Source organism: Rhipicephalus microplus, chromosome 3 (genome assembly GCF_043290135.1).
Source record: "Rhipicephalus microplus isolate Deutch F79 chromosome 3, USDA_Rmic, whole genome shotgun sequence".
Taxonomy (NCBI): domain Eukaryota; kingdom Metazoa; phylum Arthropoda; class Arachnida; order Ixodida; family Ixodidae; genus Rhipicephalus; species Rhipicephalus microplus.
The window spans coordinates 243,542,431-243,563,513 of NC_134702.1; positions in this window are offsets into that span (position 1 = coordinate 243,542,431).

A 21,083-nucleotide genomic window follows, 5' to 3' on the forward strand; every position below is an offset into this window, starting at 1 on the left:
TCGCTGTGGCACTACTTGATAAGGGGTCCTAATTCTTGCGCTCGCATGCGAGCCCAAATTTGTTCCTCTAACTCGCTCGACTTGTCAAGCGATGACATCGCTGCCGACAAACTACGGCCGAACGTGAAGTACTATGCGTGAATTGTCGATCGCGTATAAACGTGCTGTTTTGTTTTCGAAGACTTGTCTTGGCTTGACTTGGCTAAAGTTGAAATAACTGCCCATGCACGGCCAAAAGTACTTGCATAAGAAGCCCCGGGAAAGTGCTGCAACTTTTGTAATGTAATTTAGCACACTAGAAAGCCGTGGTCGCGGGACGGCAGGCTTGACAAACACAACATTACGTGTTTGTACCTAGAGCTTGACTTTTCCATCCTGCTGATGTTACACTATATTAGCTCTATGGTTACACTGGCGTATAATCGCTATTGTGATCACATCCACTATTTTCAGCATGTCTTTTTAAGACTGCATATTTGCCACAAGTTGAAAAATTTTGATTATAATGATCTACGGTGTTTTTCGCATTACCATTCCGTGATTACAAGCTCTGACATGTAAGCTTTCCGTTGCACTGCAGAAAGCGGGTACCATAAAAATTGGCTGTGGGTCCCTGTAGGCTGTATTCACATGACGAACGAAATTGCGATTCGATCCGGGATATCACATACTTCGTAACCATAAGTCGCCCACTCCCGCGTCTCCGCGTCGCTCCGCACGGAGTGATTTGCAAAACCACGGAATCCCAAATCATTGGATCCTCGATTGGGGATCCAATCCGAAATCTTGGCTTCCAGCGTGAGGTCTCTCTTGCCGTGTCAAAGTTGGCTGCGGAGGGGTCAGAATCACATCACATGTCACGTGATTGAACCACCCGCGATCACGCCCATCATGTGAAGACGGCTTTAGCGTTTGAGGATTGAGTAAAAAGGCGGGACTTTCATACGTGCCCAGAAAAGCTGTCAAGTGAAATAATCACAACTGGCTTGTTGGCGTGGGCTGTATTCTGTGTCAAATAGCATCACGTAGAAAAAAATAAAAGAGGAAGTTTTAAAAGCCAAGCTCCTCGTCGATCTAGCTACCCCGTTGTGCTAACTAGATAGATGTTGCAGCGGCACTCGCAGCACTCCGATGCGTAGGAGACGCGTGCTTTAGTGTGATGGGAGACGGACGAGCAGACGAACAGGCGGACGGAAACACAGACAGACAGACAGACAGACAGACAGACAGACAGACAGACAGACAGACAGACAGACAGACAGACAGACAGACAGCTCCGATGAAGGCGGAAATGTTGTAGGCCCGTGTGCTCAGATTTGGGTGCACGTTAAAGAACCCCAGGTGGTCAAAATTTCTGGAGCCCTCCACTACGGCGTCTCTCATAATCACACGGTGGTTTTGGGACGTTAAACCCTACAAATCAATCAATCAGACAGACAGACAGACAGACAGACAGACAGACAGACAGAAAAACGGACGGGCTGAGAGACAGGCGGTCCAAGTACCTTCCGGAGCTTTGCCCGCTCATCATTCACTACGTGGTTATGCGGTAATGTTGTGTGTTTCACGTTGAAGGCACCAGCGCTATTGTGGAACTCTATACTTTGGCGGTAGAATGCAAGCGATTTGGCTCTGCAGCATTCGCTGCAACTCTACGAAAAAAATTTATGGACCATGTCCCCGAAGAGAACCCTGATTGGATGCGAAGCAGCAGGGGTGCGCACCCTGTTGACCTCGTTGAAATGGGCGTTGACGAGGGTGCTGGAAGAACGGTTGAACTAAGGATGTTCCGGCGAGTGAAGTGCGATAAGGTAACCTCGCGTCACATTCATCGTCGAAACCTTGCCCGACGTCAGCGACTACTTGCTAGTGGCGCAGACCGCGAAGTCGCACGGGTCCGCGCTGAACTTGCGTTGAATCACTTCAGTCGCCGCCTTCAGCTGCTTGCGGTTGCGGACAAAACCAACGATGGGCAGGTGGTTGTCGAACCACAGACCATCGCACGCGCGGCAACTGCGACCGAAGCTACGTTGAAGGAACTCTCGTCTGAAGCGAGCGTCGGCCCTGGTGTTGCCGGTGACGTCGCGGACGGCTACATCGCCACGTGCGGAGACTAATGGCATTGCGGCGGTGAGATGCCTTTGGATCGGCAAGCGCCGGTGCTGTGGCGGAAGGCGCACGGCGTTTTCTGGACGTTGCCGATGACGGCGGCGTCGAGGATTCACCGGCGTTGGCCTTCTGCTGTGGGCGCTTCCACTCGGCTTCCTTGGCTCGCGTCTCGTCATTGTTGCCGAAGCGTTAAAGATTTAGGCTTGCGCTCGGCTTCCCTGGTTGGCGCCTCGTCGATGTGGCGTGACGTCGCCATTCGCGAACGTGCCTGGTAAGCCTCGCAACGCCGGTGCGGCCGGGTTAGGCCAGCTCGTTTCGGCGCAAGTTTCGGCGGGCGAAGAAGCTTCGCTTGGCGGCGTCCCCTTCGTAGCAAATAAACGAGCCGAAACAGTGTTAACTCGATGTGCGCTCGAATGTTGCAAGTGGTGGAGAGGGTGAACCAAGAGAGAGGTGACAGCCGGCGAGCGTGCGGCAGGCGAGAAAGTGACATAATTGTGAGGGAAGGCGTGATCTACTTGGCACCGTCCCAACACCTGCGGCGAGGGAAGTGCGGTGTGACGCTTTGGTACGGCGACACACACGAACAAAGCTGCTTTGCATCTAAAATTGTCGCCAATTGTAGCCCTTGAACCAAACAATAAAAATCGATTCTGCGGATAGAAGACCGCGTTCCGACCAACACAGTCACACGTTTGGTCAGAACAAAAGCGTGAATATCACCAGTGGAGTGATATAAACACCTTATAAACAGGTTCCTTAATATTGAAGTTCAAGGCAAGTCGCATTCCCCTATTATGGCAAAACAAATAGCGTACGCAATGGTTGCTTAGGGAATACGTTGCGGTTGCTACCACTCCGCATGCTTCATAACGCTAACCGCCATTAGCGTTAGCGGTCCGCTTGCGGAAAATACTAAAAGCGCACGGCCTGCAAGGCCAGCAGATCCCCTAACTGGTGATCTGGGGGAGATGGCGCACTGAGGGGCACAGTGTTCGAAAACTCATATGGCGCCAACGCTTCGCCAGCAACGCCCGCTGAATTAGCATACGCTATTCGAAAACTTATTATTAGAGGATTTTAGTCTGTCCGGCGCACCGCTAAACGGAAAAAAAAAGTTTGCGGATACCGGTTTACCGGGTCTGAACTGCGCATGCGCGTGCCTTACGGGCGTGTACCGGACGCTCTCAAACGCCCGACATGCATCCAAGGTTGCCATTACTGGCTTCCCTTTGAGCCGAGTCAAGTAGAGCCTAACAAAAACGTAAAAAATAGCTACTTCGAGGCCCGCTACCAGCATGGCGCCACGGACACGCTACTCGCCTTCCGACGATAAAATTATACTCAAAAAAGTTCTTGCTCTGAACCCTTTCGAGAATGCTTCGCGGTGGCACACAATCATGAAAGAGTGTCAATGCTACTGCAGCGGACACTCGTCACCGCTGCAGTGATGCTGATGTTTTCTTCATAGTTAGGCTGCAATGATAGCGCAAGTAAAGAAAACAAACATAAATTTCTGTTTGGTAACGAAAAATGTATTGGCATTGTCTAATTTTTTTCTTTTCAGATTCTGTCAGTAATCGTGAAGACTTTCTACTTGCGCTACGCAGATACGGCGCCCACGGCCGCGAAGGTGTTGCGGGCGTTTTTTTGGGGCGTATTTTGGGCGGTACGGGCTAAAAGTGCCAAAAGCTCGTTTCAACGCTACCCGGCTTGACACCCTCCGGCAACCAGGTATACGCAAAAACGTACCGGTGTGGCGGGCAGACTAAAATCTTCTAATGTCTTATCCCCACGTACGTCCATCCGTACGCCCGTTCATGCGGTCGTGCCCTGGCACTCTCTGGCAGGTGGCGGCCCAGGCACACCAAGAGATGCCGCTTGCGCCACTCTTAAAAAACAGAAGGTAGTATTCGCTAACTTAAGGTAGTAATGGTTTGTCACATATGTTATAACCCTGGTAGTAAGCGCAGTTAGTAATGGCGAGGGTGGTAACAGCTACTACTCTTGCTGTTACTGCCAGCACATATAAGTGTTACTACCCAAGCCGTTCCCACCCATGGATAGTAACTTTGAAAGGTTTGAAGAAAAAAAATGGTGACTGATACTACCTTTACATATTTTGACATGTTATTGCTCCACTGCTAATGTTTGCCAATCAATGTCTTATCACAAAAAAACTTCGGGCAAAGAAGCGTGGTTTGTCATGAACGTGAAGAATACATACATAAAGTTTCTTAATATACACTAGAGGGAACTCTGGCACTAGTGTCTATGGGAGCTGCAACACACGGTGCTTCAGCGATCATGGGAATGACGAGTAGTACACATTTGTCTAATTTTCGTACTTCTAGCCTGCTTCTGGCTCCGTGTGTGTTCATGTGGCTTGAAGCTGTTTTTTCACGAAAACATAAATAGCAAATGTTCACCGTTTGCACTTCACAACCTTATTCTTTTAGGCTTACCATTTAGAATCAAGTCACTAAGTTCAAAAGGGTTTGTTCTTTCTTTCAAAAAACAAAACCGTAACCAGCAATGAACGAAGGCGCAAGTACGATTCCCCACCCGCAAGTACAAAGACTAGGCAAATGTGCGTACTACCCAGCATTCCCATGGTTGCTAAACAATCGCAGCGCCAGAGTGCCCTCTAGTTAATTTTGGGAAACTCTATGAATACATAGACCTAACAATTTCACTATATTTAGAGCGAAGCTCCTTATAGCGGCACCCGTTCGTCCCGCGTGGCCGTAGTAGTAGTGTGTAACAAGTATTACATTTTGACCTCCAAGGTGGTGCCGGTGAGAGATTTCTTCTGTGCATTATTGAACAATATAAGATAGTGCTCAATGTACACCATGCCAAAGGATCCAAAGGATGCTAAGGGGGAATGAGAGACAAGAGAATTCGGCTTTTAGTTAACGAGCACGCTTCGAATTTTTTATTGATCAACAACGCACAAAATACAAGAAAGTGGTTGCTACGTTATACTCGCTGGGCATAACCTCCTGGGTTTTAGAAAGGTTTAACGAGCGTTGGGCCGCAGTGCCATGAATACAGTCAACTAGTGTATACCATGAACTCGAGGTGGTTAAAGGTGGGAAGTAGACACGAAGCGCAAGCCGTAAGAAAGTGTGCGTGTGCCTCCTCTCGTTCAGTCCTTGGAAAGTCTGCTGGATGGCGATGCTTCTCTATATGAGAAATATACGATGAAAAGATGCGAGATGATGGTACTTGGAGTGTTCAATATGTGGACGAACGGACACACAGACAAATGCACGGACAGACGCAAGAATGGATGCATGGACGAAAGCAGGGACGGACGCACACATGAACGTGATGCACGAACAGACGCACGCACGGACGGGCGGATGAACGCATGGGCGGCCACACAGACGCACGCATTGATGGACGGAAGCAAGAACGAATGGATGAACGGATGCTTCGCCCCACTATCCATCATTCACTCCATGGATATGCTGCCTTTTTTTTACGCATACACGTAGTATGAAGTACACATGGGGTATATTAGCCCGTACTTTGCAGGGGCATGTCCAGCACAGGAGCACTTGTGTTCCAGGATGAATTATAACAAATTTGAGCCTATTGCACTATATTATACTACCTGCTTACGTATGTTTATAGACGTAGCACAAAAATTTTAATTAGCCTTATCTATAAAAAATTGATTGACATTCATTTATTATAAAAAGGTCACAAAAACATTATATACATTGCCCGAAAACAAGGTTATGAACTTCGTCTCAGTGCATTCGAATGCTTCACACGGCTAATATATCAGCGTTTACAAGGTAATATTCGTTTTTGGGGTTTGACGCGCCAAAACAATGATAATGTTCAGAGACACGCTGTAGTGGACTGATTGTGAGCGTTTTCGGGGCTCATTGCGGCCGTCTGGTTATTTTGATCCACCGGTCTTGGTAATATGTGCTGGTATTAACTAAATTTGTTGTAATTGTCTATTGCAACGCGTGTACACTTGCCTATGGTTCGTTAACTTGTAATTCTCCATTTCAACATTATGAGAATCACGTTTACGTATCTCACTTCTATAGCCTGAAACGAAATGTATTGTCTTGATCTATAGATATCCTCTGCGCCATATTTTTCGTTTAATGATAATACGTCGACACGATTCCTCTCATAAATAATCAGAATCGTAATCACGCACTATTTTGGAATAAATAGTCAACAGCCGGGTAGCAAAAAGGTAGTAACGGAGCAAGAAAGGTATTAACGGCTGCATTTACCATCTCTTTATTTCCAGTTAGTAACTGTTTACTAACGTAGGTAGTAAACAGCTCACAAAAAGTTAGTAACGATAGCAACTAGTAACGGGTTACTAACGTAGGTTGTAAACAGGTAGCAAAAGGGTAGTAACGGTCAAAGTTAGGTAGTAACCACTGCAGTTACTTCCTGTTTGCTTGCAGTTGCTACCTTTTACTAACTTTGTTTCAAAGAGTGCTGCAGTCGCGCTTTGCGTCATACACTACAACGCTCACGCTTTGCTTGTGTGGCGTCGCTGTGCCCAGTGGGGCGACTCATGCAAGAGGCGGAACGCTTGCATCGCGCTACATTCTGACCGACACCATCTCAGAAACTGTAGGCGTTCGCTGGACACACTTGGGGATTTAGAAACATGCCTTACTTTTTATTATAGTGTTCAGTAGATTCCATGAAAAAAAATCAGTTTCTCCGCAAGGGCGAATTAGTAAATGCGATAGAAACACCGAGTCATCTTATTCAAAGTAAGAGTGGCAGCTATCTTACGGTGTCATTCATTGGCAGATACAGAGCACTTCCAGTAATACTTTCTGCTGCTCCTTGTGGAGCAAGTCTATTCCATTCGCAGATTGAGAGCGCTCTCTGTATGTTCCAATGGCAGATCCGGATCATCTCTGCCGCGAGATTCACTCCACAGAGCAACTTTTTCAACTCCGAAAAAAATCGGCGGATTCTACCGCAAGGCACAAGTGCCCCGTGCTTTGAAACCTCTTGAAACGGTGCCAACTTTGGGCGCGCCAGTGTACGCCAGGCGAGTCAGTCGCGCCTGCCGTTAGAACTCACATTTCGCTAGCGTAGTGTCGCTGTGACCAGCGTGCCCACTCAAACAAGAAGAGACGCGCGCATTGCGTTCTATTCTGACCCTGCCACTTGCTTCCCTTCTGTTGCCCTCCACTAAAGTGAACTGCTCCGGCACAGAATTCGTGGGTCACTCCGAATCAGCCCATAGATAACGCCATTAGATCCCATATTATGTAACTCCAGAAAACGCCGTAGTAAAAGAATACGGTCTCACCATAGATGTCGTACAATATCTTCGCGTTGAGAGCGCAGATTTTAAAATATGGGCCGATCGCTATTGTATGTAGTGATAGCGCAAGCGCAAGCGAGCACGGCTACAGCCTTGGAATCAATCTTCAAAGTTGCTGCTAGAGCGAGACCTTCTTCCTACCTGCGCCTCCTCAGGAATCAGCAGAGAAACATTTATTTGGCGTCGTATACTTAGAGGAGCCCTAATGGCGAAAGTAATAATGAAATAGACTTTATACTGATTGCGCACCCTGGCATTGTGAAAAATGTGGAATCGCTTGTCAAGGTGCAATGCAGAGACCATACAACGGTAAGGTCTCTAATTCACCTAGACTTGAAAAAAGAACTGCAAAAACTGATACGCAAGAAGCCAATCAATGATCTAGCACAAAATTGATAGTCCAGGAATTCAGAGTCTTGCTTCAGAACAGATACTCGGCGCTCTTATGAAGGGAACCGGGGTTAGCATTGCCGCTAAGATTCATAACCTGACGAGTATCATTACGCAGTGTGCATTGAAAGTTGGAGGTAGCATATTCAGACAGAACACTACGAAGCTGTCTCAGGAGAAGAAGAACCTCATTAACAAACGTCAAACATGAAAGCCTCGAACGCAACAGTCAAAATAGAACTGGTAGGGCTTTCTAAGCTGAATACTATACTGAAGGTATCAGATGATAAAAGGTACAATACGCAAAAAAACTGAATATGCTCTAAATAATGTAAGATGCGTCAAAGTGATGAAAAATAAACTATGGATAGAAAAAATAAGATGTATGCACTACATGACAAAGTAGACAAATTAAATACCAATATGGTGTCAGGAAGCAAGATCGGGCTTGGGGAATGTCGTATTTCGCGAAAACGGGCTTGGAGTGCCAGCTCGGCTAGCACCAAGCAGAAGAAGACGAAGTAGAGTAGAACAGCCGTTCTACTGAACAGGCGTTGTATCTATGCCTCTGTGTCGTTCCTTGACAATGAATAGGATAGCTAAAATAGCGGAGGAGTTTTACAGAAATCTGTACAGCAGCCGGGACACCCATGACCATATTATAAAAAGTAGTCATGCCCCAGATGACATCCCACCAGTACTGACAGTGTAAATAGTCTTGGAGATAATGCAAAGAGGCAAATCTGCTAGTGAGGGTCCGGTAACATTAGGTCTGTTAAATTGTGTTAAAACAACTCGCCACCCTGTCTACGAAATGTCTCCTGATGGAGAGGGTGCCGGAATCTTGGAAGAATGCTACAATAATCTATATCCGTTGATTGATTGATTGATTTGTGGGGTTTAACGTCCCAAAACCACCATATGATTATGAGAGAAACCGTAGTGGAGGGCTCCGGAAATTTTGACCACCAGGGGTTCTTTAACGTGCACCAAAATCTGAGCACACGGGCCTACGACATTTCCGCCTCCATCGGAAATGCAGCCGGCGCAGCCGGGATTTGAACCCGCGACCTGCGGGTCAGCAGCCGAGTACCTTAGCCACTAGACCACCGCGACGGGGCCCGTAAGGGAGCATATCCGTAAGAGAGCAATAAGGATTTAAACAACTACAAACCGATCAGCTTGCTCTCCGTCACATGCAAGCTACTTATAAAGGTTTGGTAACGGAATGAGCAGAACGTTAAAATTCATCAACCTCAGATAGTGGTTTTGGGACGTTATACCCCACATATCAATCAAATCAATCAGAATTCATCAACCAAAGAAAAAAAACAGGATTTTGTGCAGGCTATTCAAATATTGACCACACTCATACTATGAGCCAGGTGATAGAGAAATGTTCGAATACACCCAACCACTATGCAGAACCTTCATAGATTACAAGGAATTTGATTAGGTTTATGTATTGGCAGTCATGCAAATAGTGTGAAACAAGGAAGCATATTGTCAAGGTGTCGTGACGTGGACGAAGGGAGCAGACTGCAGGTCGAATATGAAACTGTTTATTTGGGCCAAGCTTGTGGCCACGTAAAAAAAATGGCCCCGGATCTGCATGTTACACTGCAAATGTCGTCTAAAGACGATAGCCTTGCGTCCGGAGAGAGTGAACAAAACATTTATTTGATGTTCTGCGTAAGAAAACCGGTGAATGGTATTTTGGAGGTGCTACGTTGGGGCCCTCGAGCGTGCAGCGAAGGCGAACGAGCGCATCGAGGCACGTTATACACAAGCGCCATCTGGAATTTTTCTTCGAAAACGAAGGAAGGCATGCGCTCCTGGGGAGAAAGATGCGTACCATTCTGGGAGACGGTAAGGTGTACAACGCAAAGCGACGGACAGGTGGCACCGCTGTCTCGTTTTAGCAAAGCGTTGGTAACACTTGCCTTTTTCAGCTTCGCGTCGCGCTGCCAGCGCAGCGTATTTAACGCTACGTTCCTTAGAATTACTTGTGTGTGCCTTCTCTGGTATAAAGGCACACATAAAAAACACTGACGTGTTGTTATGGTGCCTAAGATATGCGCAACACTTGCTTTTCAATTGACAATTGCAAAAGTATAAACACTAAATCTTGAGCTATATTGGTGGGCGCTGCGGATGGGGTCGGTAGTTGGAGGTATCGTTAAGAGCGGAGAAACACCCAAATGTACAGAGAGACAGACAGAGAGACAGACAGACCAAAATTTTTCCGTCGAAAGTCCCCAAGAAAGAATTACAGAAAGACACTGGCACTGATAGCGGCGAGCAGAGCGTTGGTCACTGATCAGCTGTGAAGCGTGTAGTTGATGTCGATTTATGTGCCTACGAGCCTAGCTCAGAGGGCGCTGTGCCGCGCGCGTTTCGCCGGATTTCTAGCAAAACCGGTCGCTCTGTACCATGCTCCCACCTTCTGCCTGCGCTATCTCAGAACGTTCACGCGCTCTGCAAGCACTGTTATCTGCTCCCCTCTATGTGCAGCGTCACCTGTGACTTGCTCCGGAAGTTTACAAATATAAAAACGTTTTCACGATGTGACTATTATCAGAACCGAGGGAGATTCATTGATATCCTTTGCGGTACCAACCAAGTCAAGTACGATGTATTTGAGCGAGGGCTATGGAAATGTCGATGGTGAACAGCTGCCTTTCTAAGATAATAAAAGTGAGGGGAGGGCACCAATTCTATATGTATGTTAGCGGTAAAACGCGCATTGCTGCGGCATTCGTGTCTTCTCGGAAGTGCCGGAAAACTACTACGACGCTTTCGCGTGAATTTGTATATAGCAATCGTATTTCTATTGCGAGAATGCTTGGTTTGTCACGCGGCTTCCAAATTTTTTATTAGGAGGTTAGTGTGAAGAGACTAAAATTTTGTCCGCCCTGTTCACTCCATAGCACTATTTCAATGCGGTGAGTTCAGCTTCATAATGGTTTTACTTTTGCCAATTTTTTTCATGGGATATTAACAACGTCGTATCATAAGTTTAACAACACTTTCGAGTTTTTTGCAGCTCCTTTTAAAGTATAATAATGCACACAAAAAATTATTCTATGCCCACTTCGACTATTCATGTTTCTTGCAGCGCATGTTTCATTTCGTAATATTTCCATGCCTGATCGCGCAGCGTGTTCCATGATTCGAATGTCAATTAATTTGTTTTGATAGCTCGCTTTATTGTCGTCATATTACACAATGCCCACTAGGATCGGGCATGTTTTTAGTTACGCCAAGATTTGCCCCTGATAACTACGTAAAATCTCTCCAAACTATCGAAAATTTTATATCTTCCTAGTTTGCTTGTTTTTTCAACTCCTTTTCATAGCAGCAGCTGCACATCGCCTTGGCTATGGTGCATGCAAGAAAATAATATTTTACGTGCCAAAACCATCGTATCATTAGGAGCCACGCCGTGGTTTGAGACTCCAGATGGATTACGGCCACCTGAAGGCTTATTTTTTAAGTGCATCTAAATATATTTGAAGCGTATACCGCGCGACGACAACGGAGAGAGGGCACACAAAGACAGAGCGTCACATCTGTGTACATTGAGCGTCATACCATTGTACGCTTGAAATATGCAACACCAACACGTGCTCTCTGTCAATCTGGCACCAAAATCTAAGCGCACTGTTTCTGCATTTCGCTCGAGTGAAAATGCAGCTGGCGTATACGGGAATCAAACTCATGACTTTGATCCTAGCATCCCCACCCTTCATCGTGCTAATTTATTGGTGGGTGTTGCTTGCAAGAACTGTATACGTATAAACACTCAGTGCAAACTCGCAGCACAAATCTGAGTGGTGACGAGAAGTCTACAACCATCATATGAATTAAACACTTGCAGGGCTGACAGTAGGGTATTTTAAGTGTATGAAGGTAGTAAGCTTCACCGCTTTCGCACTACTAATAGTTTTCTTGGAAAGCGAGAGCCCCATCGCGAACTGTACAAAGGGGGTCTGTTTTCTGTAGTTGAAGTTTACAAATACGCTTTTTTTAATACATGTCTGGTCATCGTGTTTCGTTCAATTAATTATAATTTGTAGTACCGTGCACAACAAAAATTTTCAAAGTAACTAGACCGTGGAGTATCGGCGAAGTGCCATAATCCACTCTTGACGCCTTTAATTCCCGTACTGCTTGTATTGAAAATGGTAGAACTTTGCGGGCAGTTTTTGTGTCTTCGTTATGTTCAAACGTTTGTAGCAGCTCACAATGCAGCAGTAGTGCGTGCCTTCTTTCCAGTATGACGAAGGAGTGCTCCGCATAGCGTGCAAACTGCGAGATAAGCGCTCCGAAAAACACGTTTTCTGCGTGCGCAATGGGAAAACCCAGCAATCGTGGCCTGTCCAAGCGACCGGTACCGGAGCTTGGCCCTTTCTCCGCTATGGCGGCGAATGGCACTGCGCAAACTTGAGCCTGTCTTATCTATACACTCGATATCAAATATTTTACCGTTATCGCTAGCGGCGACGTAGGTTCCAGAATAATCTAGAGTATTCACGAAGGGGGCTTAATCATAAGAAAGTGATTTACTCTGGTCCTGAAGCTTCTGGAGCACTGTAGCCGTAGTTTGCGCTGAGAATTTATGACAGTGAAATGGGGCGAAAACAAACCTCGAGGAGTGAGTGTGACATCGCCCCCGCCCCCCTCTGAAAGAGGCATCATCGCGAGGCTCAACAAAAGACGAAAGTACAATAATAAATTTAATCGATAATAAAAGGAAGCATTGGGGCAGAGCCACGGTGTCGTCGTGGAGACCCTGGAGTACATCTGGGGGCAATGCGAGAGCCACGACGGGAAAGTACTTGCCTCGACGTGCCCACAAGTTATAGTTTGGGGAGAGTCATTTCGCAAAATAAACGATGTCAGTGCTGGATTGAATACCTTCGGTACAATGGCAGCACTGCTGTCGAGGTATTCCATAACAGCCATGAGCTCTGGATTGGCTCGTTGTTGTTCGGCAACGTCGCCAGCGCTTACGGTTTCCAAGAAGCAGTGATCATCCTGCTCATTTTGCGGTGGTGCGTCAGCGGCGCACGAGACATGCAGTCGGCGTAGGAGTGCTTTCTCGCGGACTTGTAAACGGAGCAAATGTCAAAACCTTACAGTCTCTGGCTCCACCTTGCAAGACGATCCGAAAGGTCTTTCAAGTTTGCTAGCTAACACAAGGCGTGGTGCTCCCTCACTACTTTGAAGGGACTGCAGTAATGGTGAGGGCAAAACTTTAAGGTAGCCTCGAGGATGGCAATACACTTCTTTTCTCTTGCGGAATAGTTGGCCTCAGCCTTTGATGGCAACCAGCTAGCATAACTGATAACCCTTTCCTGTGCATCAGTCTTCTGCACAAGAATGACGCCGAGTCCTACACTGCTTGCGTCGGTATGTATTTCTTTTTCGGCTAATTCGTCGAAATGCGAAAATAACGGAGGCGTCTGCGGGCGTCGTTTTAGTTTTCGAAAGCTTCCTTCTGCGGTGCTTCCCACTTCAAGTCTACGTTAGACTTAATAAGGTTAGTGAGTGGCTCGGTCATCTGAGTGAAAATTTCAATGAACCGCCTGTAATAGGCGGTTCATTGTAATAGGCCGAGAAATCAATAAACTGCCTTCTTGTCGGCGGGTGGAGGGAATGCAGCGATGGTGGGTCTCTTCTGTAGGTTGGGGCGTACGCCGCACTTGCTTATCACGTGGCCGAAGCACATGTCTTCCTCGTACGCGAAGCGCCACTTCTCTGGCATAAGGTTGAGCCCGGAGGTCTTGATTGCTTGAAGTACAAATTCAAGGCGCTGGAGATAATCGTCGAAGCTCGAGGAAAACACAAAAAAAAAACATCGTCCAAGTACACGAGAAAGTCTGCCACATCAATCCAGGCAGTACAGTCTCCATAACGCGTTGGGAAATTTCGGGGGCTGAGCAAAGACCAAAAGTCATGAATTTGAAATCTAAGAGGCCGTCTAGTGTTATAAAAGCATGGTCTTTCTTGTCAACTTCGATTTGCCAATAGCTGCTCTTGAGGTTCATTGACGAAAAATACCTCGTGTGAGCACCCCTCACATCTCTCCAACATTATTTCAAACCATATAACCCCCCCAAAAACATGAAAGAAATCAACTACACAAGCCCTAACAAGAACACACACAAGGTGGCTTCGCCAACACTCGACTCACCATGGCCCCCGGCGCGCAACCCGCTAGAGACAACCGCTCGCACAAAGCGCTACCAGCCAAAGAGGACAACTCATGACGACACATGTCCCTAAAGAATGCCCGTGCATCACGACACCGCCACTGGTCGACACTGCTGCACTGTCTAGCTCGACGAGTTCCCTCAGTACCGCTCCCGCAACGGCAACGTTGCCGTGGGTGCGAGGAACCGTCACTCACATCGACGCGTCTTATGGTTGCAAGAAGCACTCACGAAGGCGTCGGACTGCAGGCAGTTGCGCAGGTTCCAGGCTTGTCCATTGACAGATCTCACGACCGCATTCCTGACTAACGGCGAAGACGATGTGCAAAAACCGCCAGCCGCGGGTTCAATCACTCCCGCTGCTTACATTTGAAACTGTCGAAAGAAAAATGGGTAGCCCAAACAGGGAGGGAGCTTCGGCCTCTTCGTCTACGTGGTACGATGGTCGGGACTGATAGCTAATACATCGGCGGCGGCCGAGACGCCCAGCTGAAAAGACAAAGGTAACTTTTCCTAACTCGTGCATCACAGGATAAAAAAAGTGAGATACGCAGAGTGCAACGCATCAATGCCATGATCCTCCCAGTGGTGGCATGTGCGACAGGCGCCTGCGCAGAGCTCTAGGCCTAATGAGTCGCTTGACAAGAACCAGCATTCACCCAGCACTCAACCTTGGGACAGAAGGGGCAGCCGCTAGGAGACGTCCACCCTGTAAGGTGGCCCTAGTCGCTCGCCGCACACAGCAGCTTGCCGAGCAATACGCGCCCACCATCCTGGACGGATCGAGTTATGACGCCCCGGCGTCGAACCGCAAGATAAGACAGCGACGACGCCCGGCTGCCTGAGCCCAAAGAAATAGAACAAACTATTTATAGAAACTCCCACCACCCACGAGGCTTCCGTACTCACTCGCTTCGGGCTTGGCTCAGAATCTATGTGCTCTAAGCTTTGCTCACCCTTGGATACAGACCGCATGGCTCTCGTCCCAACTTAAAAACATTCTTTAAAACTAACAACGTAAAAAACACTTGCGAGCAGAAAAAAAACTCAGCGTGCAGACAAGTTCAAACACGTCCCAACCACCAATCTTCTCGCTCTAAAAAACGCACACCATCGACGCTAACAATGGAATTCCCCCTTGGCCTACTCTACCCCGGCTCAAACAAAATCTGATACCCAATCACGAAAACGGCTGTCCGATCCTCCAAGAGCTCCACGTTGACTAGCCAGTGTGGGGTCTCGATTTGGCGAGCTCTCTCCTCTTGAAGTATACAGACGCAGCAGACACGGTCGGAACAAACCCAACCACACACATTTATTTACCTGCTTTTTGATCGACAATATCGTCAGCCAAATTATTATATCAATTGCAATCAACACTGTAAACAACCATACGCAATATTACACAACACTCAAAAACATAACAAACACAAGAACACACAGAAGGCGGCTTCGCCAACGCTTGACTCACTACGGCCCCCGGCTCGCAACCCACGGTGCCTCGCATCGGGGATCTACCGCTAGAGAACAACCATTCGCGCCTACCACCACCCGCCAAACAGGATCGCTCAAATATCGGGCGCCGCCATCCGGGACTGCTGCCAGGCGTCACTGCAAGCGCTACGTTTCAACAACTATGATGATGATAGTTATAATATATGTAGGATGGATGGATGGATCCGGCTATGCGCTTTAGATCGGGCGGTGGCTCACACCACCTAGCCATAAATTTAAGTACTACCACTACGTGTTTACGGATTGAATTTCGCTCGTGCCTTGATTGTAGCCACCAATCAGCCTCCTCCTGGTTATTTCTATCCGTTGGAAGTCTATTTTGCCTTCACCGTCCCTAAACCCCAAGGATTTGAAAAGATTCGCGCCATTATCTTGGACTATAGGGTGGAGCCAATTTCTCCTCTCCACACGCACTATATACTGTGTCTGTGCCTTTCTGTTTGGCTCTGTATGTATTGGCCCGCAGTACTCCCGTTCTAGCCTCGAACAGCACAGAACTGTCCCGAGAATTATCGTAGATTTTTTTTATTTAGCAATTTTCTTTTGGCAAGTTCGGTAGGTCTCCAGTGATAATTTCATCCGCATTCCAATCTTCCACAGGTCCCTCTCTGTTTCACTCACCTTCTTCACAGTTTGGGAAGGTGAGCGTAAGCATTCCATGATTTTTAAGCATTCCAATCTTCCGCAGGTGACGCTCTGTATCGTTCACCTTCTTCCTAGCCGATGTTTTTTTTTTTTGGCTTGGAGTTTTGCTATTGTCTAAATACTTGCTTGGCGATTTTCGAGTACGCTTTTTTTATTTAGTAATAACATTTTTGATGTACAAGTAACTGAAAACACTCCTAGCCCAATGCTCCTCTCACATTTTTTTTCAATCGCTCCTCAAATTCTATCTTGCTGCTAGCTTCCCTTCACTCACACGATGTCCATCCTTTATCACCCGGTACCCCTTATTTACGGTATTCCCGTGTGCTCCCAAAGCAAGTCTACCTATGCCGCGTTGTTGAATTTCCAATTTTGTTAAAAATCTGATACCATGCACAAGACCGCTTTGCCGAACGTCAAACACGGGACCATGACATCTTTGCAAATCCCTCTCAACACGACATACTGTCACGTTTCTCACAACTAACTTGATATAATGGGCTCGTTGTGTCGACTAGACAAGCAGCAGCTTAGATAGATCGTCTTTGTTCTCTTTCACTCATGGATCTCACCCAAGAAGACCATGTGGCACTAGTCCCCTCCTTTCAAAGCATCGACTCGATGCTCGTAAAGAAAGAAAAAAAGTGAAGGCATACACACGCACATCTAGAGAACCAAACTAGGGAGAGTGCCAGTACTCGCAGTGCAAATAAGGAAGTTGCGCCAACACTTGCGCCAAGCGCAAACAGATAAGGCATAAAAACACAGTAGAACACAAACAGCAGCAGCAACGCAATGTCATGGCCTGTCGTAACACGTGAAACCACAAGAGCTACTGTGTGAAGTGGGCCTTCAGCCGAACGACAGGCACAGTTTCGGGCTGAAACTGTCGACAAGAGGACGCTGCGCCGTGTGAAAATACCTCATATGTAAGATCTGTGACACGTCGAAGAACCTTGTACGGGCCAAAATAACGGCTTAGGAGTTTTCGAATAAGCCTGGTCAGCGAACAGGGATCCACACCCACAATCGGTCCCCAGGGTGTTAGGTGACGTTTCGATGGCGGAGGTTGTAACGCCGTGCGTCGGCATCTTGTTGGTGACTGGTGTTTATGCGAGCTAGCTGACGAGTTTCTTCGGCGTATTGAGTGTATAGCTCCGGGTCTGGGGCAAGTTCATTGCTTTGGTCGCATGGAAGCATAGCATCGAGCATGGTTCGCATGTTGCGTCCGTAAACAAGTCGGAAAGGCGGAAATCGCGTTGTTCCTTGCGTTGGCGTATTGTGTGTAAACGTGATGTATGGAAGAATCTCTCGCAGGTTTTGTGCTGTACGTCCACGTACATTGGCAGCATGTCTGCTATAATCTTGTTAAGCCTCTCTTTGAGTTTGTTGTAATGCGCGTGATAAGCCGTCGTTTTTCGATGACTTGTGCAGCTCAATTTAAAAATGTCCTCTATTATTCGTGCTGACAACGACGTCCTACTGTCTTTAATCACGCATGACGGGGCACCATGCCGAAGGACAATTCGGTGCACGAAGAACTGCACGACTTCAGAGGCCGTGCACGGGGTAACGCTTTTGTTTCAGCATAACGAGTATGGTAATCTGTCGTAACTATAATTCATTTGTTCCCAGAGGACGACAAGGGGAAGGTTCTGATTAGGTCTATTCCCACGAGGTCAAACGGTGTCCGTGGTGGTGCGATCGGCTAGAGCAGGCCCGCGTGTCTCACAGACGGAGTCTTGCGGCGCTGGTACTCATGGCAGCCTTTCACATAGTGATGTACACTAGCTGATAGTCGCGCCCAGTAATACTGTTGGCGCACTCTGGCGAGAATTCGTGAATAGCCCAAATGTCCTGAAGCGGGCTCATCGTGGCACGAAAGGAGGATCTCATCACGCAAGTCGGAAGGAACAACAAGTAGAAAGGCTTTGTCGCTCCCACGGGTGTTTTTATTTAAAGAATGCCTGTTCTTAGACAGAAAGAGGACAGCTCGCGAGCAATGTGTTGAGTGACCTGAGAGTTCCGGCCTTCAAGACAATCAATAGCTGAGCGTAATTCTTCGTCTTCCCGCTGTTGTGACATGAATTCCGAATCGCTAACTGCTCCGAGGAAGCCATATTTATCCTCGGAGCCCCTTACAGCGTGTCCCACAGGGGCTCGAGAAAGCGCGCGGGCATCTTCGTGTTTGCGCCCTGACCTGTGCACAATCGTACGTCGAACTCCTGCAAACGCCAACTCCACCGAGCGAGACGTCCGGATAAATCTCTGAAATTGGCCAGCCAGCAGAGCAAGTGTTGGTCAGTCACCACATCGAAGGTACAACCGTAGAGGTGAGGCCGAAATTTTGTCGTCACCCACACGACTGCGACGCATTATTTTTCTGATGTAGAATAGTTGGTCTTGGCTCGAGAAAGAGTACGACTGGCATAAGCTATTTCATGCTCAACACCGTCGTGTCATTGCACAAGGACAGCCCGAAGTCCGACGTTCCTGGCGTCTGTATGAATTTCTGGAGCAGCGTCCTCATCAAAATGGGCAAGAATAGGGGCTGTTCGCTCTCTCTCTTTTAGCTTTGTGAACGCTGTATCTTGTTCTGCACTCCTCGTAAAGGAGACGTCATCTCGGGTGAGTCGCGTAAAAGGTTCAGCTATCTTTGAGAACTTCGCGAAAAATCGGCGATAATACGCGCACAAGTCGAGAAAACGGCGTACTGCTCTTTTCTTTGATGGAACAGGGAAGGCGGTGACAGCAGCAGTTTTCTCTGGATCAAGTTGCACTTCATCCGCACTAATGACATGTCCCAGAAATTCCAGCTCTTCATAGCCGAAATGGCATTTCTGGGGCTTCAGCGTGAGTTCACCTGTGCAAATGGCTTCCAGAACCTTTCTCAGACGCTTCAGATGTTCTAGGAAGCTCTCAGAAAAGATGACCAAATCATCAAAGTAGACAACGCAGCTTTGCCACTTGAAGCTAGCGAGAACAGTGTGCATCACTCTCTGAAAAGTGGCTGGAGCAGAACAGACGCCAAAGGGAAGAACTCGGAAATTGTAAAGTCCGTCTGTAGTCACAAACGCGGTTTTTTCTCGGTCTCGTTAATCCACTTCGATTTGCCAGTAACCAATCTTTAGATCGATGGACGAAAAATAATTCACGCGTCGTAATTTGTCGAGAGAGTCATCGACCCGCAGAAGCGAGTAGACGTCTTATTTCGTGACACTATTAAGCTTCCTGTAGTCAATACAGAATCGCAGCGTTCCGTCTCTTTTCTTCACTAGAACGACTCGCGAGGACCACGGGCTGCTGGATGGTTGAATGATCCCGTCATCGAGCATCTCTTTTACTTGCGTCTGAATAGCCTCGCGTTCTTTCGCAGAAACGCGATAAGGCTGCTGCTGGATGGGGCGGACGTCATCGTCGGTAATAATTCAATGCTTCGTGAAGTGTGCTTGACAGACTATACAAGAAGAGGTGAAGCAAGATTGAAACTCCCTTCAAAGGTCATGAAGTGCAGCCTTTCTCTCGTCTGACAGCGTCAAATTAATGTCGATGTGGACTAGAAATTCCTCATCCTCATGCGTTTTCTCGGACGCGAAGCAACTCGTGATGTCGGCAACAGGGGCTCCATAGGCTATGGTGGTTCAGCGGAAGAGATGCCGGAGCTGGTAATTGAAGTTTGTAACTAGTATCTGTGACTGTCCGTCACGGACACGTACAACACTTCGGGTGGCGCATAGACCTTGGAGCAGCAGAAGTGATAGGTTACTTTCAGCCACCACGTCACCGTCTCGGAGGTCTTCAAAAGTGACTTCGATTGGAACAGTCGCTCGAGGTGGCAGCGTCACACTGTCGTCAGCAACACGCAGCGCAGGTCTACGGCAGTTATCAGCGTCTCGATCTGTAGTGCCTTGAGCCGAGAAGGCCATGATGCGTTTACGGAGATTTATGATGGCACTGTATTCAAGGAGGAAGTCCATGCCAATAATCAGCTGGCGTGAACAGTCGCGAAGAACGAGGCAGCTGAGTACAACTGTTGACGCACGAATTTTCACTCTTGCCATACAACGATCCAGCGGTGTTACAACGTGCCCTCCAGCTGTTTGAATTCGCGTTCCATTCTATGGAGTAAGCATTTTCCTGAGCTCTTTGGCTAGTCTCCCACCGATAATCGAATGGTCTGCACCGGTGTCTACCAAGGCACTGACCTAAAAACCGTCAATCAGCATAGGTATGTCGAGCAACACGCGGTCACTGTGTTCAGATGTGGATGTCGGCGTTTCTTCGGTACTGCCATCAATCCTCGACGAAATGCCTTCAGCGTTGCGTGGAAGCGTCGATGGGAGGTCTTCCGAACTTTGAGTCCTGAAGGCCGCTGCCTTCAGTTTTCCCAACAAGGGCTCGGGGAGCGTTCCTGTGCCATCACCTTGAAACGTGGCCCAGTGGCTGTGGGTCTCCTTGGAGATGTTGAACGCGATTGCCGTCGTGTAAAGGGTGCACGCTGTTGTGCGAGATACTCTTAGATATTCCTTGGCCTTTAACCAATTTGGGGATCAGGGCAATTGACGAAAAATTTGTGCAGTCCAAGTTGTCGGTATGGGCATTCGCAATAAACGTGACCAGCCTCACCGCAATGATAGCAGAGGGGTCGTCTGTCCGGCGTACGCCAGAGATCGGACTTGCGCGTCGGTACACAGCGACCATCGATGTCCAAACCGCGTGCGTGACTGAATTGTGACTGACGGCATCTTTGTCTGGATCGGGCCGTATCGCATTGTCTGGTTTGGGACGTGTGGCACTGTCTGGATTGGGACGTATGACACTGGCTGGATCGCGACGTGTGGCATTGTCTTGGTCGGGACTCCTTGACCAGAAAGAGG